At 38.0% G+C, this 26,619-nt stretch overlaps 1 protein-coding gene and 1 pseudogene across 7 annotated transcripts in view; one reads left to right on the forward strand and one right to left on the reverse strand.

Moving 5' to 3' along the window:
- CADM1 (cell adhesion molecule 1) overlaps nt 1-26,619 on the reverse strand; it is a 336,635-nt gene that overhangs the window by 123,584 nt on the left and 186,432 nt on the right. The gene's annotated exons all lie outside the window — the stretch shown is intronic.
- On the forward strand, nt 16,239-16,765 carry LOC117081472 (annotated as a pseudogene). The gene has a single exon (XR_004436171.1). The product of XR_004436171.1 is annotated as a 60S ribosomal protein L23a-like (transcript).

Raw genomic sequence — 26,619 nt, forward strand, 5'->3', positions numbered from 1 at the left:
GTTTATTAGAAAGCTCTCAGTTTTACTGTTTTGCTTTGTGGGAAATTTTGTGTTAACTATGATCAGAAATGGTGGAAAGCAGAGCTGCATTGACAGACCGTCTAGGATCAGAGAGACCTGGTTGATGCAATTAAAAGGTGTACAGACAGGTAGACAGATGTTCAGCTGCATGATCAGGAACAAGATTGTATAAAAAAGGCTTCTTTGATCATTAGAGATACTGCTATAATGAAGCCCTGGATACCTACTCGGTGTTTCTGCCGGCTCTCATCTCCAGCAGGTGTCTTATAGAGAAAATAAGGCAAACACAAACAGATCCACTGCCAGCTAGTCAAAGCTGCTTGGCATTTTTTCCTGTTGATTAAGCCACAAATAAAATCATACATGTTGTGCTTCTGACACAGGCAGAGTATGCCATTCCTGAATCGTTACAGAATACATCTTGCTGAAATATTTCAGCATCCATTACTCTACTGAGATCAAGAAACTAATATATGTTCAATAGATTATCCTATGTGATCCAATGCATCCCTAAGGGCCAAAAACATGACACAAACTGTAAGCACCAAAATGGATTTAAAAGCCAAACACACTACGGGATGGTGAATTTGAGAAATGCAGGTAAAGTGTCCATGAGTAGGCAGAACACTGGGGTTTAAGAATAACTAACTCTTGGTTATGTAGAAGAATGGAGAGCTGCACTAATGTGGAACCGCCAAAACAGCAGAGCTAGATGTCATTCATATTTGCCTCTGGACTGCACTGCATGGTCCCTTAGAAGTAACGTTGGCCTCTCATTTCATTTCTGCATAGTGTAAAATTAGAGTGGATTCCCTCATCACACAGAGGCAGACTATGCCGTTTGTGAATTGTTACAGATTCACCACCAACTGACAGGGATGTCGGTGGTAATTAGGGATTCTCATGGGAATAATTGTTGCTGTGAATAATCCACAAAGTAGAGACTTAGACACAAGTCTCGGCAATGCTACTGACACCCTTCTGTGTTGGGCATGCCAATTCATCTCCTTGTCTTGGCTTCCTCATCTGAAACACAGAAACAATTGTAACACTTGTTATTTGTCTGGTAGGGATTTTAGGAACGTAAATAAGATGCTCTAAGAAGCTATGTGACTCACAGTAGCATCATTTCTTACTGAATCTCTTGACTGATTCTGGCTCTAAGGATAGAATGAGGAGAAGAAGAAAGGGAAGGAGGCAGGAAGAGAAAGGCGATGAGACCCAGTCACTAGATCCTGTCTTCATGGCTTGGGGCAGAGGTGAATGCCTCAGTAAATCACACTTTCAAAGACAGATGGTCCTCCTTAACAACAACTTCTCCTCCTAGTCACCACTTCATCTTGTAAGAGACTTCAGCTCTGTATGTTCATGAATCATTGGTCCTGTTACAGTTGTAATGACACAAATCTGAAAGATATGATTACATTTCACCAGCATGGTGAGTTTTTCAGAAAGAGTCGGAAAGATACAACATTTTAAGTTACAGGTCGGAAAATCAGCGAAGACACCATTGTTTTCTGATTTCCTTCTCTACAGTTTACAGTTACAAAGCTCACTCTCAACACACTTTAATTAGTCACTCACTGTCACGTGGTATTTACTAACTATAGAAGGATGAGGAGAATGACTGGCTGCCCTCCTCAGTTACAGTGGTTCTCTCTGCACTAGCTTTCCGTGAGCAGCCCTTTGCACCACCACTTGAAATTTCAATATTATAGCCCAATCTGTGATGTTACCTGAACACTGTCAGGTCAGACTCTCTCGGAATACTAATATCAAGAAGATCACCGTGACATCTGCCTACTGTAGGTAACAATGACCAACCATAAAGGTAATCTTAAATTGGGTTCTCTTTCAAGATATCACTAACTCAAATTGCTTTTGTCATAGTTCTTTTCAAAAAAATATTTTCAATTTAGAACTGGAAGGAAACATGAAAGAGTGGGCCTGACTGCGCGTGAAGTTCACCGCTATTGCAGTACTAAATGGGCGCAGACTGGGAAGACAAATGAAATAAGACAAATGCACACTCTCCCTTATGCTCAAGTACAGTATTTAATACGGCTGAACATGGCATTTATTTTTATCTTTGACAGGACCACAAATGGCCACTGACTTTATCTGCAGATGGAATATTCTCAAAAATATTTTTTCCTGCCCCACAGGGAGAACAATTTTTTTTCAGTTTATCAGCAGTGAGAATTGGTGAACACAGTGTATGTACTTTTTCTCCTCTTCAACCATCATTCAAGATCAAACATCAGTAACTCAATAAATTCTAGAAATAATAGCTGAAAATGCATGAGAATGGCAAGGCCAGACATCAATATGCATCATGATGGAAAGATGTTTCAAAGGTATGTCCTCTAAATTAGGAGATACTTATACAGTATATAGAATCTCAAAGTTGCACGGCTTTATTATTTTGAAATCCATTCTTATATTCCTGCAGAGTTCTGCAGTTTGACCTATTTGTCTTAAGGTTGGACTCCATTATACATTCTTAAGAAGCAGAAGCAAGATGGGGATGGCCTTGAAAATCACCATCAACATTGTAATCAGTCTCTTTGATAGAGGTGATACAGAGCACTGACACTTTAGCCGCCATTTTCTCTTAAAATGGTATTCTCATTCATTTGAAGACAGAAGCAGAGGCCCCTGCCTTGAATTTGCAATGTTTAAAAATGAGAGAAATACACTATTTGATTCAATATTCAGACATTAACAAAGTGCATTCAAGGAATCTAAATCAGAAAAAATGGAAAGAAAACTTAGTTTGTAGTAATCTTTCCATAAAAGCCTCCAAAATTCCTTTCTGATTGAAAACTGTGATTTCAGATTATCTACTCTAAATGTATTATAAAAAGCAAATGCAACAGAACTTTTTTTAGTTGATCCAGCCTAAATTAGGCTACAAAAAGGGAAGTAAAACATTAAAACAAACACAAACATAGATATGTACAACTCTCAGCACTGTTAGCTACTCGGTGATGATGTGAATAACATTCCTAGAGACCTCCTGAAGATGAGAATTTTCAAGGGGCTCCTGCATCTAAATTATGGCAATGATTCCTACCCTCTTTATCATGAATGGTAACCACAAATAGAAGATAGAAACTCTTTTCTTGGCTTTTAGGCTTTAAATACAGCCTCACTTTAAAAATGGACCCCATCATCTGTCTTTAGACAGGAGCGTGTTTTATCACAGGAGTGAAGGTCTAAGATGCTGCCTTGAGAAAGATAAAATTAAGGCATCAAAGAATCCAAAATACAATTTTATGTTAATATCGGGCTCCTTTTCTTTCTTTTACACCAATATACAGTGAATCTTACTTCTTAAGCATGTATATCACAGAAAACACGTACTATCCAAATTCTGTCCTGAAGAACTCTTGAAACAAAATTTGCTGGAGTAATATTTCTCAACCTACACAAAGGGAATGCTTGTATCCCTTGTTTACAATGTGCCTTAACAGCCTGCATCTAGCATCATTGTAATTAAGAAGCAAAACTATGAGAAGGAAAGGCAAGAAGAAAGCGAGCACATGGAGGGCTGCTTCCTCATAGCTTCACCATGATCGTCACTGATCACGATCGTCCGGAAGAGGTGAATACGCTATTTAAAACTGTGAGATAGACATGTAGGCTCTGGTCATAAAACTACATTTATCCTAGTCAAGCTCAATTTAAGGTTGGGCTCCAAATTGCAAAAGTTCTCAGGAGAAGGGAGTTTCTCTAACCATCTAGGAAGCACTAGCCTTTCCCCGAGCAAAGCCTTTTGCCTTCGCCCCCAGTTCAAATAGAACTTTAGCACCTCCTTTATTGCTCATAGTTTCTTTTGCACTTCGGGGGATTTATACTGAGTGATGGCAGGAGAATCACTAGTCTAAAGCAAAATTCTGTATTGATATTTAGGATGATTTGAGCATCAGCACATTAGAGTGAAGGCGTGGATGAAAGATTGTGGTTATTATTCCTAAAGCTGACTCACCCTCACAGAGGAGCCCACAGCTACTGAAAAGGGTTTTATATTTTTTTTCAAAAGAGGGATAGGATAGTGTGAGTTGGCCATGGCAAATGAAAAAGCCCAGCTTCACTTTCTATGTGTATGACACAGCCCAGGAGGGAAATAGGCATGACAGTAATGAGACTTGGGTGTTGGGAAGTTTAGTTTGAAGAGCAGAGCACTAATGGTTTCCAGTTGAGATGTTCAATTCAGTCCTCTTACTAGTCTTACTTGAAGTCAAAACAAAACAAAATGAACAAGCAAAAAATAACCCTAGTCTTTCAGAGTCTTTTGAGAGTGCATCACATAAAAATATCTTGTGATCATCTACAAGGTGCAACATCACATTTATATCATATAAAACTAACATGTAGACCTTTGTACTTTACTGATCATATAGCCCCCAAGCCATGTTCTGTTAGCAGTAATGTGAAATAATGCATAAAAGCTGGGATTCTAGGCTTAGACAGAACTTAGTTCCAAGTTCCAATTCAGGCTTCACTGTTCATTTAGTGTGTGACTTTGGCTTAGTTATTCAATTTCTCTAAGTCTCACCTTCCTCAGCAAAAATTAAAAATAAAACAGTAAAAAAGAGATAACAGTACACACCCCATAACATTATAAGAATTAAACAGCAATGACTCAAAATGCTTATCACAGAGCATGAGGAAGATTTTTGTTGTGACAAAATTGTTCTGTGTCTTGAGAACATATACATTTGTTAAAACTTTAGAACTATACACACACAAAATAAAATGTTACTCCATAATTTTTAAAATTTATTTTTTTTTTATTTTTTATTTTTTTGAGACGGAGTCTCGCTCTGTCGCCCAGGCTGGAGTGCAGTGGCCAGATCTCAGCTCACTGCAAACTCCGCCTCCTGAGTTTACACCATTCTCCTGCCTCAGCCTCCCAAGTAGCTGAGACTACAGGCGCCCGCCACCTCGCCCGGCTAGTTTTTTGTATTTTTTAGTAGAGACGGGGTTTCACCGTGTTAGCCAGGATGGTCTCGATCTCCTGACCTCGTGATCCGCCCGTCTCGGCCTCCCAAAGTGCTGGGATTACAGGCTTGAGCCACCGCGCCCGGCCAATTTTTAAAATTTATATGAAATTTTATATGTGAAATATGTGAAGTGAAAATATATATGTATATGTAAAAATTATATCAGGTAAAACATTCAGTAAACACACACACACATACACGCACACACACACACACACACACACATTACCACAGTGCCTAGTACATAATTTGAAAATGTTCATTACTACACACAGACACATAGAGGGGAACCACACAGACTGGTGTGGGAAGGGGAAGGGTAGAAGGCGGGAGAGGATCAGGAAAAATGACTAATGAGTATTAGGCTTAATACCGGGGTGATGAAATAGTTTGTACAACAAACCCCCATGACACAAGTCTTCCTGTGTAACAAACCTACCTGCACATGTATTCCTGAACCTAAAGTTCAGAAAAAAGAGAAATGTTTTTTCTAGTAATTACGTGAAATAGAATTTCTCAGATTCCCATTTTTGTAACCCCAAACCTATAAGAAACCTACAAATAGCAAGTGCATCTTTTAAACTGATATATCAAAGAAACCCGATGGGAGTTTTCCAGATTTTTCCTATAAAAATACAGCGGGAAAGGTATTATAGAGTTATATCAGGCAATTCAAACAATTATATTTTCTAGATTTTGTGAAGTTTATGGTATATGTTAGCTTTCTAAAGTTTGTACTTTGTTGTTATTTATTTTCTCATTCTAAATAAATATTCATTTTCTTACCTAAAAAAAGAAAAAAAGAAAATGTTCATTATTGATATAGTTTTTGCTATTGGGGCTATTGTTATTAGCAAACCTGATAGAACGTATGTAGCCAGGGTGACAAAAATAAAGGAGGCAACTGGTTGGCCCAGGAAAAGTTCTCAATGAAGAGAGATGGAGTGATAGACAAACGGTGATGCACTGGGTCACCATTGGTGACCCAACGGTAGCAGCATTGGATGATAGCCAGGAGCAAGGCTGTGTATGAGTGGGGAAATGTTGCCGTCTCTGTGCTGCTTCCAGGTTAGGAAGAAGACACATTACCGGATGCAATTACAAGATGCCAGAAGAAGAAAGGAAAGTAAAAGAGCAGCTATTTCTGCCGCTAGACATGAAAACAAACCAACTAAGAAAAGTGCTTTGATGAGCAGAGTGTATGCTGCTGGGTGTGTGGGCTGGATTCTACCTCATCCTCCAAAAGGGGAGCAACGAATAATCCCCCAGGTTCAGATGGGTGTGGTACAAAAAAGCTGGCCAGGTATACATTCTATTCTTAATAGCCTGAAATCCTGTTCTCCTTTCTAGTGTCAACATTCAGCATATGAAGCTGGAAAGGGAAATACTTTTAAGGAGGCAAAGAATAAGGGAAACAATTCAATACCAGATTCCAGTATGCATGTAATCACTGAGATTTTCTTTGCCTGCATTTTAAAAAATGATGTTTTTTGCCCAAGAGCCAGTAAGCCATTGGCTGCCACAGACCATATAATGTGTTGACGCTCCCCGGTGGGCAAGCAGACAACAGGAAAGCACTTATCTGGTTGCGAAAATGCATTCCTTCTCCATATGCAACTCTATTTTTCTTCCTGCAATAAACGACATTTGTTTGATCCTGTATCTGATAGTTTTATAGTGTTTGTTCACATACTCACTAATTTGCAAGACTGGGTAATTTGCAATGGGTCTCATAGGTCATTAGTGCAAACTAACAGCATTCTGTAAAAGATAAAGCAAGAAAAACTGGCACTTTGTCATAGTGTACAGGTAAACGTCACATCTCAATTTAGGAACTTGACACCCCAAATCTATTCTTTCCTCGGAGAAAAAGCAGATTTTACCCCCCCCCCCCCACAATCCTGTGCTCTACCAGGAGATAGGAAGCATTAGTGAAATAGGTTCTAAACTATCTCTTTAATCTCCAGGTTGTGATATATTTTGAGAATATACAACTGTATTAATATCCTGGCGCTTGTCCACCCTAAACAGTTTGCCATTTACATTTAAACCTGAAAAGAAGGCACAAAGGCCTCCTTCCTATACAATCCCCTAGGCCTTCTTTTTGGCATGGAAAGCACACACATTTTTGCAAAATTACTCAATGTATACAACTGCATTCTACAGTTTTCATTAAGAATTCAAGAGATGAAAACTGTCGGCTTCCATAGGAAGGTGACCAAATCTACAGGGATATTATGTACAAATAGTCTGGTTAGAATAATAAATGCTGCATGTGCTTTATAATGTTAGACATGTGCAACATGGATTCATTTGTGATCTGAATCTCAGATTTTAAAAAATGGATCTTCGCCTGCCTTGAGATAAACTTAAGTAAATAATGTTTGCCATCAACTCTAAATGAAGAATGACAGTTAAATTTTATAATCATCTTCACAGCTTCAGGACTTACTTTATATTTTCTCAGGCTCATGACCCAAAGGTTGCCATAGCAACTAGGAAATCCTACCTTATCAAGCGCTTACATTTACATTCCTTGCAGCAGCTCCCCGTTATGAATTAAATCCATCATGGTCTTCTATTCTCAAAATAAAAAGTTCTTAGGATTATCTTGCAGAAACAAGGATCAAATGCTTTGATAGAAAAACACTATGCAAAAGTTAATTCAATGGTAGGTTTTCTTTAGGAAGAAATAGATCTATGGCATAATAAACAGCTTATGTCCAAACTTCCTGGCTTCAAAGAAAACTTAAACAGAGATATTGTGCTAAAAATGACACATTTACTACCTATGCATTTCATCTTAGAATTATCAAAGAAATAATCTGATTGGATATCATACCTCAAACAGGTATACACAGAATTAAAATGGTGTAAACTCTGCTACATACACATATAAATATTAATAAAATGACAACAAATATGTTAAATTCACAACTCGAATTAAAAAAAGGAAACAAATGACAAGCTTCACTTTTATCAAGTGCCTATTGTCAGACAGTTTTTGTCCTTGATTTGGGAGTAAATTACCAGGTAATATGAGGTCACTGCCTTTGTGCTTATGGCTGTATGGAATCATTATGTAAACAACGGCAAAAACCTATCAACTGTCCGTCTCTGACAGAAATGAAGGGTAAATTATGACTACTCCTCTTAGTAAGAACTACAATTGAAGATTGCACAGACTGTCTAAACCATGCAAGAAATAGACACCTAGACAGGAGACATACAAGCTCAGATGGTGAAATGAGAACTCACTCAACTAAGTGAGGAAACCAACTTCTGAGAGATATACCAAAAACCAAATCACCTGGAGCCCTCAAGTCAAAGCTTGACAAGTACTTAATGGAGATGATGTCGAGATAGAAAAAAATTAGATTCTAGCCTCACCTGCCATGCAACACCCAGAAGGTCACAAGATTATCTGGACTCCCGCCTATGGGCACCTTCCAGCTCAGACAAGTCTCTGATTATATACACAGACCTCAACCCAGTTCGCATTATCAGAAAGAACTTTCCTCTCTCACTGGTTTTAATATGTATCTATCCAATTCTGTCTTTGAAATTCCTCTGCTTTTCTGTGTTTTCAGTCCTCTGCTTCCTCTAGTCAGTTTTTGCTTTTTTGTCCTTTTGGTCTCTACTGCTTATTCTCTGCAGCTTGATTCTCAGTCTTTTCTCTCCCCTCTTGCTTGGAGAGTCACAGCACAAGGAGGTAAGGGATAAATAGAGCACTGGCTGGCCACAATGAAAGAGGGATTCTTTAAAGTTCTATTAAAATCGAGTTTATTCTACCAGCACTAGCTTCCTCCTCCCCTTTGTGTTTTCTGCAGCTAATAGGGAAGTAGCATCTTGACTTTAGATTTTTTTTTTAGGATGGGCAACAGCCCAATTCTAAGGCATTCAAAAACGCGAAGCACCAAAATACTTTATTAGTGACTCATGTTAGAGCTAGAAACAGACCAGCCATTCATTCATTTCAAGATATTTAGTTCTGATCAAATTCTGCTACAGTGTAAAAAGAATATGCAATGTAAACTTTCAGGCAGTATAATACATAATTTTGATTATATAGAATTCCTACACATTTTTCTATATATCAAACTAATTTCAGCAATAAACATTACTTAACTTCAAAATTTTAATTAAGGGATATTTGCAGAGGACATATAACACACACACACACACACACACACACACAGTCAAGTGCCATGTAACAATGTTTTGGTCAATGATGGACTGCATACAGGATAGTGGTCCCATAAGATTATAATACTGTATTTTTATTGTACCTTTTCTATGTTTAGGTATGTTTAGATACACAAACACTTACTTACCATTGTGTTACAACTGTTTGTAGTATTCAGTGCAGGGACATGTGTACAGGTTTGTATCCTAGGAACAACAGGCCATACCATAGAGCCTAGGTGTGCAGTAGACTACACCATCTATGTTTATGTAAGTAGACTCAGTGACGTTCACACAATGACAAAATTGCCTAACAACACATTTCTTAGACTGCATCCCCCGTTGTTAAGCAATGCATGACTGTACATCAACTACTAAGATTAATGGTCATCTACTCACTTTTAGCAGTTCTATATTAAAGACATAGATATAACAGAATTCTTCTAAAACATTTTTTTCTTTTCTTTTTGAGACAGAGTCTTGCTTTGTTGCCCAGGTTGGAGTGCAGTGGCACGATGGGTTCAACCGATTCTCTTGTCTCAGCCTCCCGAGTAGCTGGGATTACAGGCATGTGCCACCATGCCTGGCTAATTTTGTATTTTTAGTAGAGATAGGGTTTCATACCCCTGCCAGGTAAGTATCTAAAAATTTTCATAGTCATTGGAACAGAACAGAATCTGGGATAACATTTATTTAGTACTGAACACGGTATAAGAGAAAGGTCTTGTTTTCTATGTCTTAGATTTCTGGGTCATTGACAAGTAGGATTATCTAGGACTACTCTTAAATCAGTAAGCAAGATGAAGTGTCACCAGATTATCTCCCCTGACTAACTTACAAGTTAACCAAAGCTTTAATACAAGGGAAATTTCTGGAAAGCTCTTTGATAAGCATGACTTCACTATCTAGTAAAGAAATTCACAGACATGTCAATGTCCAAACATATAGACATGCAACAGTTTTAATTTGCTTAATGCACTTTCTATTCATTACTGGGCCTCAGTAAAAACCTAGTGTCCAACTTATGGATGCATTGCTTAATTACCCATGCTTCATTTTTCAAAATGAGAAGGATTTAAGTTGTCCATCAATATTCCATGCAGGGTAGCATGGAGTGAGTGAGTGATGTAGTCAGAATGTCAAAGAGAGAGCTGGCATCATGCAATAGCATTCAAATAGTTACAGTATTTCAGGCCAATCAAATGTACATGATATTTATAACATATATTTAAATGTTTTCATTTCTACTTATCTCAATTTCCATATTTGAGGGCAAGCTTAATTTTCCACATTGCAGAGATACCTGTTATAGATATGCCTCTAACCCATTTAAAAGTATTTGTTAGCCATTCTTGGTAAAATACTTTAAGCAGAAGTCAGCATTTATGATTACAAGAGCCTAAATAATTTTTAGCAATTTTCCTTTGCAAAAAGTAACTTGAAAATTTTTAATGTCCCAGGTATCCAGATCTTGCAAATCAGAAAACATGTTCCTCAAAGGGCCCTATCCTCTCTCAGCAAGAACACCAAAAATGCAGTTACCCTGTTTCCAATGAGACAAGAAGACAAAAAATATAAATAGCAAATTTAAAAATCAGAAGAACATTTTAAAATGAATTTTCAACTAGTTAAGCCAGAAAACATATATATACATATATGTGTGTGTGTGTATGTATATATATATATACTGAGCCCAATTACTAAAATAGGCTAATGCCAAGGTTGACAGTGATCTTTATGTTTAGCTTCAGCTCTTGAGGATTAACTAGGTCCTAAGTATTCAGGTTATTCTTGTCCTACTGTCGCACATCAGTCTTTGAGTCTATGTAAGGTGAGACTTTAAAACTTTGAAGAAAAATCACTGGAATTTATAGATTTAAAATTTTAAGAGAGGATTACTCTTCATAATAGTTGCCTTTAAGGGTCATATGCTTATTCGAACAATACTGTCATTGGTCCTGCATATTTTGAGCTACTCCTTATATCCTTCCCTTCTATGACAATTGATGTGTCACACCTACACCCTAGTGTTTTACAGCTACAACTGGGCTTTCTTTTTTTAAATCCACAACTTCAGTGTCCACCTTAACAGCATGATTCCAAATCACTCTGGGCTGATTCCAAATAAATTATACTAAAAAATAAAGATCTGCTACCTCTGAGACTATTCAAATAATATCCAGATAAAATTCACAAGGAGAAATAGAAAAAAGATATTACTCAACAGCCTCAATAAAATAAGTCTACATGAACTTCTAAAACGATTCTTGTAAGAGACACAAACTATATATATATATGAGAAGGTTTTTGTCCTTAATTGGTGAAAGTTTCCAATATCACAACAGAGTATTTCAGTATTCTGGAGCAAAACACTCCACTGTCAATTGAAGAAAACCAATTCTGCTTTCTAGAAATAATTTTTTGAAAATCTCATGATTGAAGCTCAGACATAAGAAGCGTTAAGTCAAAGACAGTGGTAGATGCTTCATATATACAGAAATTGTAACCACTGTTAATTCTGTATCTGTCTTTTTATTCAATAAATATACTAGAAAATGTTTAAATGAAGACAATGCAAGATAATTTCCATGTTATGCAAAGCTGATCTATGGCACGTCTGCAAAACAGTAGTGTTAGTGTTTATTTTTCACAAAGTAACCTATTCTATTTTTCACATTTTAGTTTTCTCATAGAAAGGTGTAGATATCTATGGTACCAAAAACTTTTCTGTAAAGCGTAGGTGCTATTCCTGTTACACACAGTATAATAGTAACACAGCAATCTTTTACTTTTTCCTTCCTTCCTTCCTTCCCTCCCTCCCTTTTTCCTTTCCTTTTCTTTCCTTCTTTCCCTCCCTCCCTCCCTCCTTCCTCCCTTCCTTCCTTCCCTTTCTTCTTTTCCTTTCCTTCCTTCCTTCCATCCCTCCCTTTCCTTCCTTGATTTATTCATTTATTGAATCAACAAATATTTATTGAAGCACTATGCTAGATATGAATGATGATTTACCTCTCTTAATTTTAAATTATCTATATAGACAATGAGTATTCAGTTAAACTATGTGTCACACAAAAGGTAGACATTTGCTTCTACAAACTGGCAAGAAACATTTAAGCAAGATGTAAACGGTATTCACAATTTAGAATTAAATCAGAAATGCTCTGCTGAAACCAATAATTTTGGGTTTCAATTTTCTTTTATATTCTTTATTCTCATACAAGCTATAAATCATATCACTACCCATTCATTCTTCCAAGATATGAGAACATTTAAATGAAAAGTTCTGTTTATTCTTTCTCCAAACCAGTGACTAAATTTAAATAAAATGTTCTTAGGGTTAAAGGAACATGCCATTTCTTTTAAAGTTGTCAACACTCCAAAAAAGTTTAGAAAAGGAAAACCAAAAGAAAGATTGTCAATGTATAATTTTAAACATATAAGATTAGCTTTAACCCATAGGCTTTTTAATACACAACCCAAGAATTCTGTCAAAGTAAAAATGAAAAGAATAGGTGAATTGGGGAAAAAAAGTATCACGAAATATTACTGCTTTTAAAATAGTTCATTTTCTTTGAGCTAGGCATTTATGCCAATTCAATCATTCAAAGAAGTTTAATAACGGATTTCAATCAGTCCTTTGTTTTTCTTTTACTTTTTGTCAGTTAGGAAACATGAATCTGTTTTTATGTTATGTAGAACTGAAATGGGAAATCCAGAAATGCCAAGCTTTTCTTGAAGCTAAGCAGTGAGCCTTGCAGCTAGGACAATCAGACACATGGACTAAAGGACCAGCTGGCGAGATATTATTTCTGGTTCTATCCTCTGGCGGTGCGACTTAAGGCAAGTCACTCAATCTCTGTGAACCTCCACATCCTCACCTATAAATGGGGATAACAACAATATCTATCTCAAATAACTTGCTGTGAGAATTGACTGAGCACTTTCTATGTGCATAGCATGGTGCTAAATTCCACTGATACTTGAGAATAATCCCTAGCCTCATGCTTATAAATCCAGTCCTGGAGGGAAAGCAGAGGCTGACACAGCTGGGTTTGCTGTTGTTGGGTATTTGGGATGGGGTAGTTAATACAGAATGGCGTGCTAAAAACTAAAAATACAAACTTTGGCAAATGTACTATTCAAGACATCTTAAGCTTCTCTACTACCTAAATGTTTATTTTTATCCCTTCGATGGGAAAAAAATAAAGGTAGGAAAGAATCATACATGCACAATGGGGAAAGGCAAGTAAAGGAAACATATTCATAAGTAAAAGGTTATGCCCATGAACTTCTTAAGTGGGCAGAAATAACAGAGAAAAGGGAAATTTCCAATTTATCTGGAATCATCATGACAGTTTTTAATTAAATTATACTGACGAAAATACTCCAGAAGTTTATAGAGCACCTGCCTTCTTAAACAGAGTGAAAATAAAAAAGGATTTTACCTTTATCGCTGATTCAGGTCAACACCTGCATCCTGCTAAGTGTTATCGATGAATTCTCCATGCTACTTGAGCCTACTTGTATCTAGCAGCACCCCCAACTCTGTACCTCTCAAACCTCACATTTTCTAGTTCCCATGTATGTATGGGGGGGTGGAGAAAAGATAAGTAACAGATAAGATTTTGTACAAGTTCTACAGGATTGTAAAATTAAGACAGATTTGCTGTTGGTGAAACCCTGGGGCTTTTCTTTGAGTAGTGTGCATAGGCCTTAATGCAAAGACTGTGTGACACCTATGGCAGCTCCAGGCCTTTCTGGTTTACTCCTAAGCCACAGCTGTGTTCCAGATAGCTGAGATTATCTGATACATGGCCTCCAGATAAGTGAGGTGGCACTGCACCTCATCACTAGATCTTAGAAAGAATAGAAAATAAATACCTGCTTCAATAAAAGGTTAGCAGAGAAATGCTTAAATACATTTCAGTGTCTGACCCAGAAATACACACTTAAAAATGAAGGAAAAAGAAGAGTAATATTTGTGGGTAACATTAAAGTCTGTGGCATCTTATCATATCACTGTGCTCTGTGCAAGCTTTCAGAACCATCTGATACCAGGAGATTCTATTTGTTGTTACAGGCATTACATGCTGGATAAACAAACATGTACCACTTTACATAGTTCAGCTACTTCGTGATATGACATCCCTACAAAGAGAGAGAAAGATGATCTTATTATCTCCTGTTTTCCATGACTGTAGAGAGCTATCCTAACTTTCCCTGAGTTCTAGTCGTGGTAATGAAAGACACTATTTGATGATTGCTGTCGAAATGAACTATTTAACAGTAAAATCAAGTATAAAAAAAAAATCAAGTATAAAAAATAGGTAATAAAAAATTTAAAAGATTTAATAATCATGGAAGACGTCTCAGGAAATGAAAAAAACTACAACAATCCTCATGACTGTCATGACTAACATTTGTTGGGAGCTTACTATGGTGTGAGGCACTGGGCTAAGCCCGCCACAAAATATAATCATCCCTCAGTGTATTCAGGGTATCAGTTCCAGGACCTCTGCATATACCAAAACCCATGCATATTCAAGTGCTGCCGTTGGTCCTGCAGAATGTGAGGATAGGAAAATCTGCCCTTAGTGTAGACCGTGGGTTTCGCATCCCGTCAATACTATTTTTGCCATTCATGTTTGATTGAAAAAAATCCATGTATAAGTGGACCCTTGCAGTTCAAACACATGTTGTTCAAGGGTCAAATATATCTCAATCAGGTCTCCCAACAGTCCCAAAAAGCTAAGTCCCGTTATTCTCCCAGCTTGACAGATGGGAAAACAGGCTGAGCTTGCAGGAAGTCAGACACACCTCAGTGAGGAAAACTTTCTTTTTCATGTTATCATTTGTATCGTTTTAGATCAATATACATGGTGTTTATGTTTTCTTGATTTTTTAAGAAAACTAAGATTAATCAGATGAGCAGTGATGGGCAACAAAAAGATTCCCTATATCCAGAAATCACAAATACCAAGCTGTTTGTACAAACTTTAAAGGAGTGTCATCAGATTAGTTTTCACCTATCGGCACAAGGATAAGATTTTCCTACTTAATGTATTTAATATGTTTCTTCATCTTTTTAATTTGTTCATCAGCTAGTGACTAGAAGTTCCACGCAAACATGAATACAACACATTCCCTTCCTGCAAGAAGCTCACAGTCTGGTACAGAAGACAGAAATGTAAACAGAGTATTACAGAACAATGTGACGGTGTAGTGACAGCCATAGGAGCTGCTATAATGTGAGCTGGGGAAGGTGGCAATTGGTTAACTATCAGAAAAAGAATGATTAGTTTCTTGCTCCAATGCCGCTTTATTTAAATTTCAGGGACTCTATTTTTGGATAACTCAATTTAATATGCCCTAGACATTAAGCACATTCACAAGACAGTGAAAACAGATTAATATCACCACTAGAGAGGTGTGTTTTCTCTCCACCACCTCTAGCAAGCAGTTCTACACTGAAGCATCTCATGTTTTGATTACTGGAGGGTAGGATGCTAAATAAATACACTGCGGGAATGTACTAATCCATTAGTAGTAGCCTCAATATAGCTGAAGTCACAGGACTTACAGTAAATCATACTCAGGAAAAACATCTACTTCTACTTCATGCCATATCAATACTAGAGCAACAAGATAGATCAAGGAAGAGTATATTTAAAATTATTTTCTACATAAAATAAAGAGCTTAGAAAACATTTCATTTATTTCTTGTCCCCAACTTACCAAAAATAAAACTCCAGGTGATTTGCATTGGCACAAAACCAAAATTAAGTGTCTAGTTGTGCTAATATCCAAAACATCAGATGACTAATAATCTAAATCCTGCCTTAAAAATAGAATCTATTGCATAGCAAGAACTCTGACAACTCTTTGTTTGTGGGAAAGTAGCAGAAGAGACGAAAGCCAGTCCAACCACAGGTTAAAATGTCTCAAAGATATTGATGTATTTCACCCGAAAGCAGCCAAGAGATGGCTGAGAGTATAATTTCTCTAAACAATGTGAGCAGACTTTCACAAGATGGCGCCGAAAGCGAAGAAGGAAGCTCCTGCCCCTCCTAAAGCCCAGCCAAAGCAAAGACTTTAAAGGCCAAGAAAGCAGTATTGAAAGGTGTCCACAGCCACAAAAAAAAGAAGATCCGCACGTCACCCACCTTCCGGCGGCCCAAGACACTGCGACTCCGGAGGCAGCCCAAATATCCTCGGAAGAGCGCCCCCAGGAGAAACAAGCTTGACCACTATGCTATCATCAAGTTTCCGCTGACCACTGAGTCAGCCATGAAGAAGATAGAAGACAACAACACACTTGTGTTCATTGTGGATGTTAAAGCCAACAAGCACCAGATTAAACAGGCTGTGAAGAAGCTCTATGACATTGATGTGGCCAAGGTCAACACCCTGATTCGGCCTGATGGAGAGAAAAAGGCATATGTTCGACTAGCTCCTGATTACGACGCTTTGGATGTTGCCAACAAAATTGGGATCATCTAAACTGAGTCCAGCTGCCTAATTCTAAATATATATATATATATCTTTTCAACATATACGTGCCTCTTTGTCAATTTCTGGTTAGGCTGGGAGGCCACACACAGACACTGACATAACAGGGCTTGGGCAAGACTCCTGTTCTACTCATCCTTTTGAAATATTCACCCTGCCACTCTACCATGTGTGATCACTCAGAGATCTTTATGACTAGAGTTAAGTGTCCTAGTAAAACCAGAACTCAACTTGCCTCCATGGTTGGGGGTAACAAGAAGCTGTACAAGAACCCCTTCTTTTATCTCTGGAAGAGGCTGTGTATGAAACCAATGCCCAGGGTTTGAAGGGCATTAGCATCCATTTCAGGGGAGTGTGGATTGGCTGGCTTTCTGGTAGCATTTTGTCCTCACACACCCATCTACTATGTCCAACCGTCTGTCCGCTTCTCTCACCCCTTGCCCAATAAAGGACAAGGACTTCAAAAAAAAAAAAAAAAAAAAAAACAATGTGAGCAGAAAATCAGACAATGTTTCTGAAATCTAATCAAAGCAGAGGAAAGTATGCTGTAGATGATTTTTTAGATCCTTGGAAGAAAAAAAACTAGAAAAGCAGAAAGCAATAATACTGGTTACGATTTCTCATGTCACCTCAAGAACTGCTTCTAGGCCGGGCGCGGTGGCTCAAGCCTGTAATCCCAGCACTTTGGGAGGCCGAGACGGGCGGATCACGAGGTCAGGAGATCGAGACCATCCTGGCTAATACGGTGAAACCCCGTCTCTACTAAAAATACAAAAACTAGCCGGGCGAGGTGGCGGGCGCCTGTAGCCCCAGCTACTTGGGAGGCTGAGGCAGGAGAATGGCGGAAACCCAGGAGGCGGAGCTTGCAGTGAGCTGAGATCTGGCCACTGCACTCCAGTCCGGGCGACAGAGCGAGACTCCGCCTCAAAAAAAAAAAAAAAAAAAAAAAAGAACTGCTTCTAAACAAAGATCCTGAAGGAAACCTAATTTTATATTAGGCAGTGACCATCTGCATATACTATATAATAGTATTTGCAGACAATAGTGATTATGCCTTCTGGGTTTTCCTATACAATGAATGACTAGCATACCAATAATACATATAATATATTCCCAAATGAAGAAGAAATCACAAATCTACAAACATGTCCCTATTCTACCATGTGTCCCAGACATAAAAAAGTGGAAGGAAATGAAACAACCATTCAAATGTTAATTTATCACTTCAAAGGGTAAAAAAATATATTTGTGCAAACTACTGAGCCCTTGACATTAACCAGAAGAAGGTAAGCTGTATGCTCTGCCACTTAGTACAATTTATAAATAGCTTGGACCCAAAGAAACCTAAAGGAATAATTATCACAGATAGTACTAGCTATTACTTAAAGTCTAAGATCAACTAGCTTTACAATATAAAGCTGCTGGACAGCTAACTGACTGGGAAAAACCTAAAGTCCAAGAGACTGCTAACTGTCCTCTAAATCCATTTTCCGCCTCTTCCATGTTGCCTGGCACAAGGCTGGCCTGCTCCTCTGCATTTCCTGGCCTTCCCTGCAGCGTGGTCAGCCAGGCAACTAAGTTCTTTTCCATGTGAGTGGAAGTGATGTGTGCCATTTCCAGCCTAGTGCCTGGGGTTGATCCTCCTGTACTTTCTTCTTTCTCCTTCTGGGAAGCTGAAACAGTATGACCAGAGTGACTCCAGAAGTGACATGCAAAAGGTGGCAGAGCCGCCATTAACCTAGGTCACCAAACAATTAGGTGGAGTCAACCCATCCATAGACCTGGACCACCCACCCTAGACTAGTAAGTGAGGGAAAGAAAATTTCCAAACATTCAAGCTATTGCAAATGTGAAGCTCTCTGTCCTCACTAACACAATCCCAGAGAACTGCTGATAGAGATGCAAGATATTGATAACAATATTATGGATAATGTTCTCAACTGACTAGTCATGAATGACCATGCATCTTCAAGGTCAACAAGTGAGTCCACTGGGGAACTGGTCCCCCAGGATACAGCTGTACAACCACCACCACTATGCTCGGTTGGCTGTAGACTTATTAGCAGAAGGAAAGGCCAGAATAGTAGCCCTTCTCAGGATTCTTCCCTCAAAACTCATGGGTAAATACTGTGCAAGGGCACTGGGGGAGAGAAGAACAGTCAGGAGCCACTAAACAATTAAGTTAATGAGCTCAGGTCCCTATTATGCATCAACACAGTCGCTTTTTCTTCTCATCCCCAGTAAATTATTTCTTCTATGAATATAAAAAGTTCACACACACAAAATAATTGCCCCTGCCCTTCAACTTCAAAGGACATGCTTCACTATAAGTAATACAACTGAGCCTTACTAATTTCTGAGAAACGTAAGTAGAGTAGATGAGTGAGCCCTCAGAATCAAGAGTCTATGACTAAGACTACGTAGTATGACTATGTAGAAAGTGCTCGTTCCCCATTTGTATATGAAAGATTTATTTTAGGTGTCTTTCCAAGGTACCATGCTGGATGTCATGGATACGGTAGTAAACAGAGTGCCCATAATTTCTGTGCTCAGACACTCTTAAAACTGGAATTCTCTGAGCCAGCTTGTATGATAGACATAGCACCAGTGGAAGGCAAATGGTAACAAAAACACCCACCAAGTGTTCGTTCACAAACCCTGCCAGCAGGAATAAAAACTGCAAGGATGATTTTGTTTCACAGGCAAAGTGACCATACAAAAACAAATAACTTCTCAAGCTAAGTCAATTTTGACCATGACATATTGGCATCTAGAACAAATGGTCACTTTCAGCAGAAGCTTGTTTCATAAATTAGGGGAGAAAGTTCATGAAATGTTAAAAATTCCAACCAAGCAACTGGGATGTAAATTGTGATCGGATTTGGAGTTGACACGTTAAACAGTTTCATCTAGGTACAGCTCTCAGCAGTGTTAGGCATATGCAAGAGAAACAGATGCCTTGAATCATTTCAAAGCACATTCCTGTCAGAAATGTCCTTTGTGACACTAAAATCAATTTCCTACGCCTTTCCTAACTGTTCTACCAAAAGAAAAAGGGGGGAGGAAGAGAAAAAAAAAGGACTCTTTTAATGAAAACGTCTTCCCACTGAGGCAAAATTAAACCCAAACCTATTAAACAGCACAAATTTATGTTCAGTTTTTATAATTAGTGTTTCTTTGATAGAAAAGATGGCAAAAGGACAGGATGGGACACGACACATTTTCATTGTGGAGAACTATAAGGGTTTTGACTTGTCCTGAAGAAATTAGAGAAATCTGACAAGAGCTGTTAATGTATAAAAATGAGATGCCAGCTCCTGTCCAAACTAGCCCAGAAAGCTACATGAGAACAGACGCTGTTTTACTTGGGAATCTCAACTACTTACACAAACTCAGAAACTTTTTTTTCCCCTCTCATTGCAGATTGTGAAATTCACATGGCCACCTCTCCTGAAACCCTGCAGTGAATCTTTATACTTTTTGATGGGTGCCTGTATCACTGCCTTGGAAATTCAATTAAACACGCATCGCATATGTTTAGCCAAAAACAAACAAACAAAACAGGAAAAAAAAAATCAAAACACCACCAAACAAAACAAAAATGGGAACACAAACTGAGTATCTAAATACTACAGCGTGTCATAACTCTCCTGAAAAAGAAGAAAAGTTTCTCAGTCCCACTACCTGGAGCAACACCAATTAAAAACACAATTGTTTCTTTCTTTCCCATTTAGTTATCTTGACCTAACACAAAGCCCTTACTTTTGCTAAAGAGAGAATAAATCATAATACAGTGCAAATTTCATTCAACTGGGAGGGTGTTTTCTAGTATGCTTTTCTCCTCTTGCTTCCCAATGTTGGTTTAATGTGGAGCATTCCAGCTCCTCCTGTACCCAGGCATCCTGTGAAGAGTCCCTAGAGTCATATCCCACCAAAACCCAAATAATTTGGCCAGCCATGGGCCGGGCGCGGTGGCTCAAGCCTGTAATCCCAGCACTTTGGGAGGCCGAGACGGGCGGATCACGAGGTCAGGAGATCGAGACCATCCTGGCTAACACGGTGAAACCTCGTCTCTACTAAAAAATACAAAAAACTAGCCGGGCGAGGTGGCGGGCGCCTGTAGTCCCAGCTACTCGGGAGGCTGAGGCAGGAGAATGGCATGAACCCGGGAGGCGGAGCTTGTAGTGAGCTGAGATCCGGCCACTGCACTCCAGCCTGGGCGACAGAGCGAGACTACGTCTCAAAAAACTAATAATAATAATTTGGTCAGTCATGAACATGCCTGAGAATAATGCCCATTTTCCAAAGGATTTTGTCATTTACTGGACTAAGATAAACAGATTTTTTTAAATGCTCAGTATGTTAGGTTTTTCAAGTTATTTGGCTTTGGGGGACTCACCCCTACTATTTAGGGTCAGCAAGTTACCTTGTATCCTATCATGTTTGATCACAATCAAGTCTGCTAGAAACATCTCCACAGTGAGTTAGCTATGGCTAATGAGAAAAGTTCATCTTGGGAGAGTGAATGACTCAGTTGCAAAGGAAGCATTTAAACATCTGAACAAGGCTCTGTTCACCTCAGCTTGTTGATAGTATTCATTCTTTCCACAACGGCCAAAGAAGAGAAAAGGAAGGGGCAGAGGTTCGGGCTACAGTGTATGATAGTTCCGAGGTGGAATTCTGATCCTTCCATTTGGCACTTCCTCTTGCTAAAGTCAAGAGGAGACACAGGCACAAAAGTAACAGCAAATGCAGAGAATGGTATCCAGACACAAGCAGCAAAAAATTCATCCTTAAAATGTATAGTGATACCGTGAATAGTCATTTTGAGCTAAAACCCAGAAAACTGTTACGTTCCTTTAGTGAGGATATCTGGTCACCTCTGAGGCAATGATACAAACTCCAACAATCTCTCCTTAAGGCCCTGAGAAAAAGATTCAGCATATCAGACAGCAAGAGAAGCCATACTTAAGGAAGTGTTCTACTAACATCTTTTACAAGGAATGAAACTGACTATATAGCAAGATAAACAGAGAAAATGCAACATGCTATACTGACTTCCTAGTCAGCAAAAGTTAATGAATTGCAGATCACGAGCAACTCAGTGTAAAACCACAGTGTGTGCATGTTATGAAATTACTCCACAAAAGATTGCTTAAGCAAATTTACAATGAAAAACAACATCAAAACACCAAGGAAGTGGAATGAATATAAATACGAAGCATACTTAAACACCTAGGACGTTTATTTTAAGAAGAAGGAGGAAAAACAGGCTCCCCAACCTTCAATGACTTTTGCAAACTATAAAGGAAGATCAGAGAAGCATTTAGGTCTTCTTCATAACAATATATATTTTACATAAGCAAGTAAGCCCAGATACAGAAAATTGATCTTCAATTGCCCCTGCAGCCTTGCAGATAGCATGCAAAAATCCATCCGTGGACAGTCTTCAAAGGGTCAGACTGAATACACAACACCTGGAGATGAACACGAAAAATTTAAATAGGGCCTGTGGGTCTCTAAAGGGCAGTTTTTAACTGGCCTATACGCTAATAAGAGTGGTTATAAACTGTGAACAACCAATGCCCTACACGAAAGAACATTTATCACACTAACATGCCTGTAAAGTGGAGAGGTTCATCCACATGCTCTATGCAGTTTCTATTAGAATGTTAATTGTTCATACTGAAGAAAAGGAGACATAAGGAATGGCTTTTACCATCATGTGTTAAGTTTATTTTTGTTCCTCTGACCAGTTCCCAAGGGGCAGAAGGCTAATGACTGTTCTTCATCATCAACTGCAAAGGATATTTACATCCATCCTGTAACCATGACAGCTGTGTCACTAATTCCCTAACTACCTCCACCACATGAACCAATCATCTGGCATGAAGCTGCAAGATGGAGTGCCCTGCAGTCATTATTCACCAAGCACTTTCATTAACAAACTGCCCTTAATTACAGTGGTAATTGCAAAATTATTTCATAGCAGCAATTATTTTTCTCAGCCAATCCAGGCTATTTAAGTAGGACATTGCCTATGAAAATGGCATAAGGCCAAGTAATCTATGACCAAAGATATGTTTTAATTGTACTACCAACTTATTTCCAAAATATTGCATCAGAGGGCTTTGAAATTACATTATACATCCCATTACACGCTACACACACACACACAAACACACACACACAATAAAAGTAAAGCTAACCTTCCCTACTTAGTTTTTAAATTTGAAAGCAAAATGCATACATAACATTCACATTACCTAAACTAATGCAAAGTAAAAACAATGAGTCTCTAGATCTAAACCTATACTTTCAGAACTGCTGAACAAACTAACCCATCCATTAGAAATGCATCAACTCCCTTCCATCCATTCCTTTTACTTAAAAGCCCTTTGTTCTTTCACATTTGTACATTTAGATACTCAGCTATGATAAGAAATACTGGAATACCTGTCCGTCTGTTGTCCTCATAGATAAAATCACAAAGGAGTTTCCAGAAATCACATCCTAATGTTCAAAATTACAGGCTGAAACACATCTATGCTTAGTTTCCTCAAGTTTCAACTTGAAAATTCGTAAAAATTTACCCTGAAGATGAAACTAGAATCATAATGTCCTATTTGGGGAATAGTGAATTTTCAGTGAAGTTAAGAGTACAAGAAATGTGTGATCTGGAGACTAGGGAGATGTGGTGAAATCAAGATTAAGCTTTTAATACTGCAATCAGAGTATATGAAGACATGAATACTATTCTAAGGAGTTTGGATGTGATCTTGTAGATAGTGAAGACGTGTAGAAGGCAAGGAAAGATGACGGCTTGAATTCAGATACGGGAATGGAAATGGAGGGACAGATTTGAGAAATCCATGAAGAATTTTGCAGGCAGAATTACGCTTCATGACTTTTAGGTACAGACAGCAATAAACACATATTCAAAGACTGCTCTGAGGTTTCCAGCCTGTTGGAATAGGTAGGTGGCGAGCTAGGTAATGCAGTAAGAATCTGTAATACACATGAGCATTTTAAGTATCTATAGGACATTAAACTAGCGATATTAAGGAAGTAGCAAGAATAACAATTAACATGTATTGCTTACTTATATGCCAGACACCGTGCTTAATGCATTAGATGCATTAACTCACTTGATACTCAAAACAATAGGATCTTGAATTAGATCTTGTTTTTACAACCATTTTTTATAGACAAGAATGCTGAGGCTCAATGGGATGAAAGGATCCAAGGTCACTAGGGCAGAGAATGCCAGTTGCCTCGCAAACATCCATTCTTCTCTCTGTCCTTGGTAACAAAACCCCTCTTTCTAAGCTGTGCCTGGCAAAGATAACATTTCCTACCTCCCTCACATCTAGGTCATGAGCTTTAAGTGGAAGTGTTGCGTGGGTTGGAAAAGAAACTGGTTCTGCCAAAAGCAGCTCTTCTTTGTCTTTCCTGATGCCTAACAGGCAGCAGCACTGGCAAAAACTCCATCTTGGACCATGAGATGACCATCAGGAAAAAAGTCACCAACTGAGGATGGTGAAGCAGAAAAAAAGAAGGCTGAATTCTTCGAGATTTTTGTGGAAGCACCATACCTGCCCTGGATTGCCTATCTCTCTACTTCTTTCTACTTTAAATAATGTTTTAAAAAAAAACATTATTTAAATTCCTATTTTGGTGATTTTGCAGGTAGAATTATATTCCCATTTACTCATTATATAGGTACCCTGCCAATTCTTTGGGAGCCAAAAAGTACTCCTAAAATAAACAGTCACACAGCTAATAAGTAGCATAGTCAGAAACGGAAGGCAATTCTTTGATTCTAAATTCTATGATCTTAACAAAAAGGGCCAGACTGCTCAAGGGAGCAATTGAGGTTACAGGTGTAGATTGTCAATTATTGGTTTATGTACATCCTGACAGATTTCGTTACTTCCTCTAATACAAAAATAATGCAAAATATGCATCATCATTCGAAAAGGAAGGTATTATCATTAGATAAACCATGTAGATGATGAAGAATTAACATCTTACCAATTTTAGAGAACTAAAATAAATAATCCTAACAACCCTAAAATTATCAAGCATAATTTTATCTTCCTGCTGGGGCCTTATTTGGGAATCCTGTAGTGTATTTTTATTAAACAGAGCTACCAAAAAATTGGCAAGTTACCTATATACTCAGTAAATAGGAAACAATCTAGTTCCATCTTTTCTAAATTTTATTTATTTATTCATTCATTCATGTATTTTTTAGAGACAGTATCTCGCTCTGTCACCCAGGCTGGAGTGTAGTAGTGCGATCACAGCTTATTGCAGCCCAAAATCCTGGCCTCAGGCGATCTTCTCACCTCAGGCTCCCGAGTAGCTGGGACTGCCAGTACATGCCACCATGACTGACTAATTTCTTTAAAACTATTTTTTGTAGAGACAAGGTCTCTCTATGTTGCCCAGGCTGGTCTGAAACTCCTGGACTCAAGCAATCCTCCCATCTTGGCATCCCAAAGTGCTGGGATTACAGATGTGAGCTACCATGACGAGCGCTTTTCTCAATTTTAATTAGATGAAAATCTAGTTCTGTAAAGAAATGAAATACCAATGATTTTGCAGTAAAGCATGTTTCCATATGAATATAATTTGTAATTTCTTGTGCCAGAATCTTGAAAAATGTATAGGACAAAATCAGTTATTATTTTGAATTTCCTGTGCAGGTAGGTGTTATGGTATTTCCCTATACTGTATTATAAACTAGTATTAACTAAAAGGTTAATAATATTTTATTCCTACAAGAAGAATTGCAAAATTAGTGTTTAGACCTTCAGTTTTATCTTCAATGCCTGAGTATCCTGAAGTTGGTGGGAATCCAGAAAAAAAAAAAAATGTTTCATTTAATTAAATATAAGTCAGGTCTCCAAGCAGAAGGATGATGTAGTCACATGTTTTGTGATGAAAATTCCCCTAAAAATCGAAGGAAAGAAATTCTGTATGTAATACAGGGGGAAAATCAATATAAAATGTGGGCTTTTCCAAAGAGAATTTATATTCTCTTGTTAAAATATTATTTTTGAATTTCATTATTTTACTAGAATTCCAAATCTAGTCTTCCTTTGTAGCAAAGATATGAGACAAATGATTATTCTATCTAAAGCAACCATTGCTATATTTTTTAAAATCCACATAGTTCATACTTTTAACAACATTACAGCCAGTAAGTGAATGTATTTCATTTTGATGATTTCATATATTGCATTAATGAGAAAAATTGAGGCATATTATCCTAGGATCTAAAATATTGTGCAATTGTAAGTTTTATGCCAGCCTTCAAGTAATTCAGTTTTTCAAAGATAGTAAAGGGAAAAGACTCTGACCTAGGCAGTCTCTCCCTTAACAATGAAAGTAATTCTACTTACCAATTTGGTTTGCTTCCGAAAGAGTTGCAAGATTGGTAAGAAGTACTGGATTAATTCTACATTCTCTCTCCTTAGGTATGTTTTCAACATTCTATGGAGTAAATATGCTAGCGGTAAGAACACAGTTCTTGGGGAAAAATGCATTTTGTAGGACACTCTAGGCCCTCCGTAGTGACTAAAAGCAAACATAATAAAACAACCTGACATCAATTCAGTATTTCTCCATTTACCGAAACTTCTCTGAGCCCTTTAACACATGCAAATCATATTCCAATGCATTTTTAATGTTTGACCCAGATTACACAAAAGAATACTAGGGTAATAAAAATCTCCATATACTTTATTTGCAAATATTGAAAAGTAAAGATGGGTGGTAAACGGCTACAACCATTATGTCATGGATTCCTCTCCTTAATATCCTAGTTCCAGTAGCTGTTAACTACTAAAACTCCTGTGGTGTTCAGGTCCTTTTGTAAACTGTCCTCCAA

Source organism: Trachypithecus francoisi, unplaced genomic scaffold (genome assembly GCF_009764315.1).
Source record: "Trachypithecus francoisi isolate TF-2019V2 unplaced genomic scaffold, Tfra_2.0 Lachesis_group8, whole genome shotgun sequence".
Taxonomy (NCBI): domain Eukaryota; kingdom Metazoa; phylum Chordata; class Mammalia; order Primates; family Cercopithecidae; genus Trachypithecus; species Trachypithecus francoisi.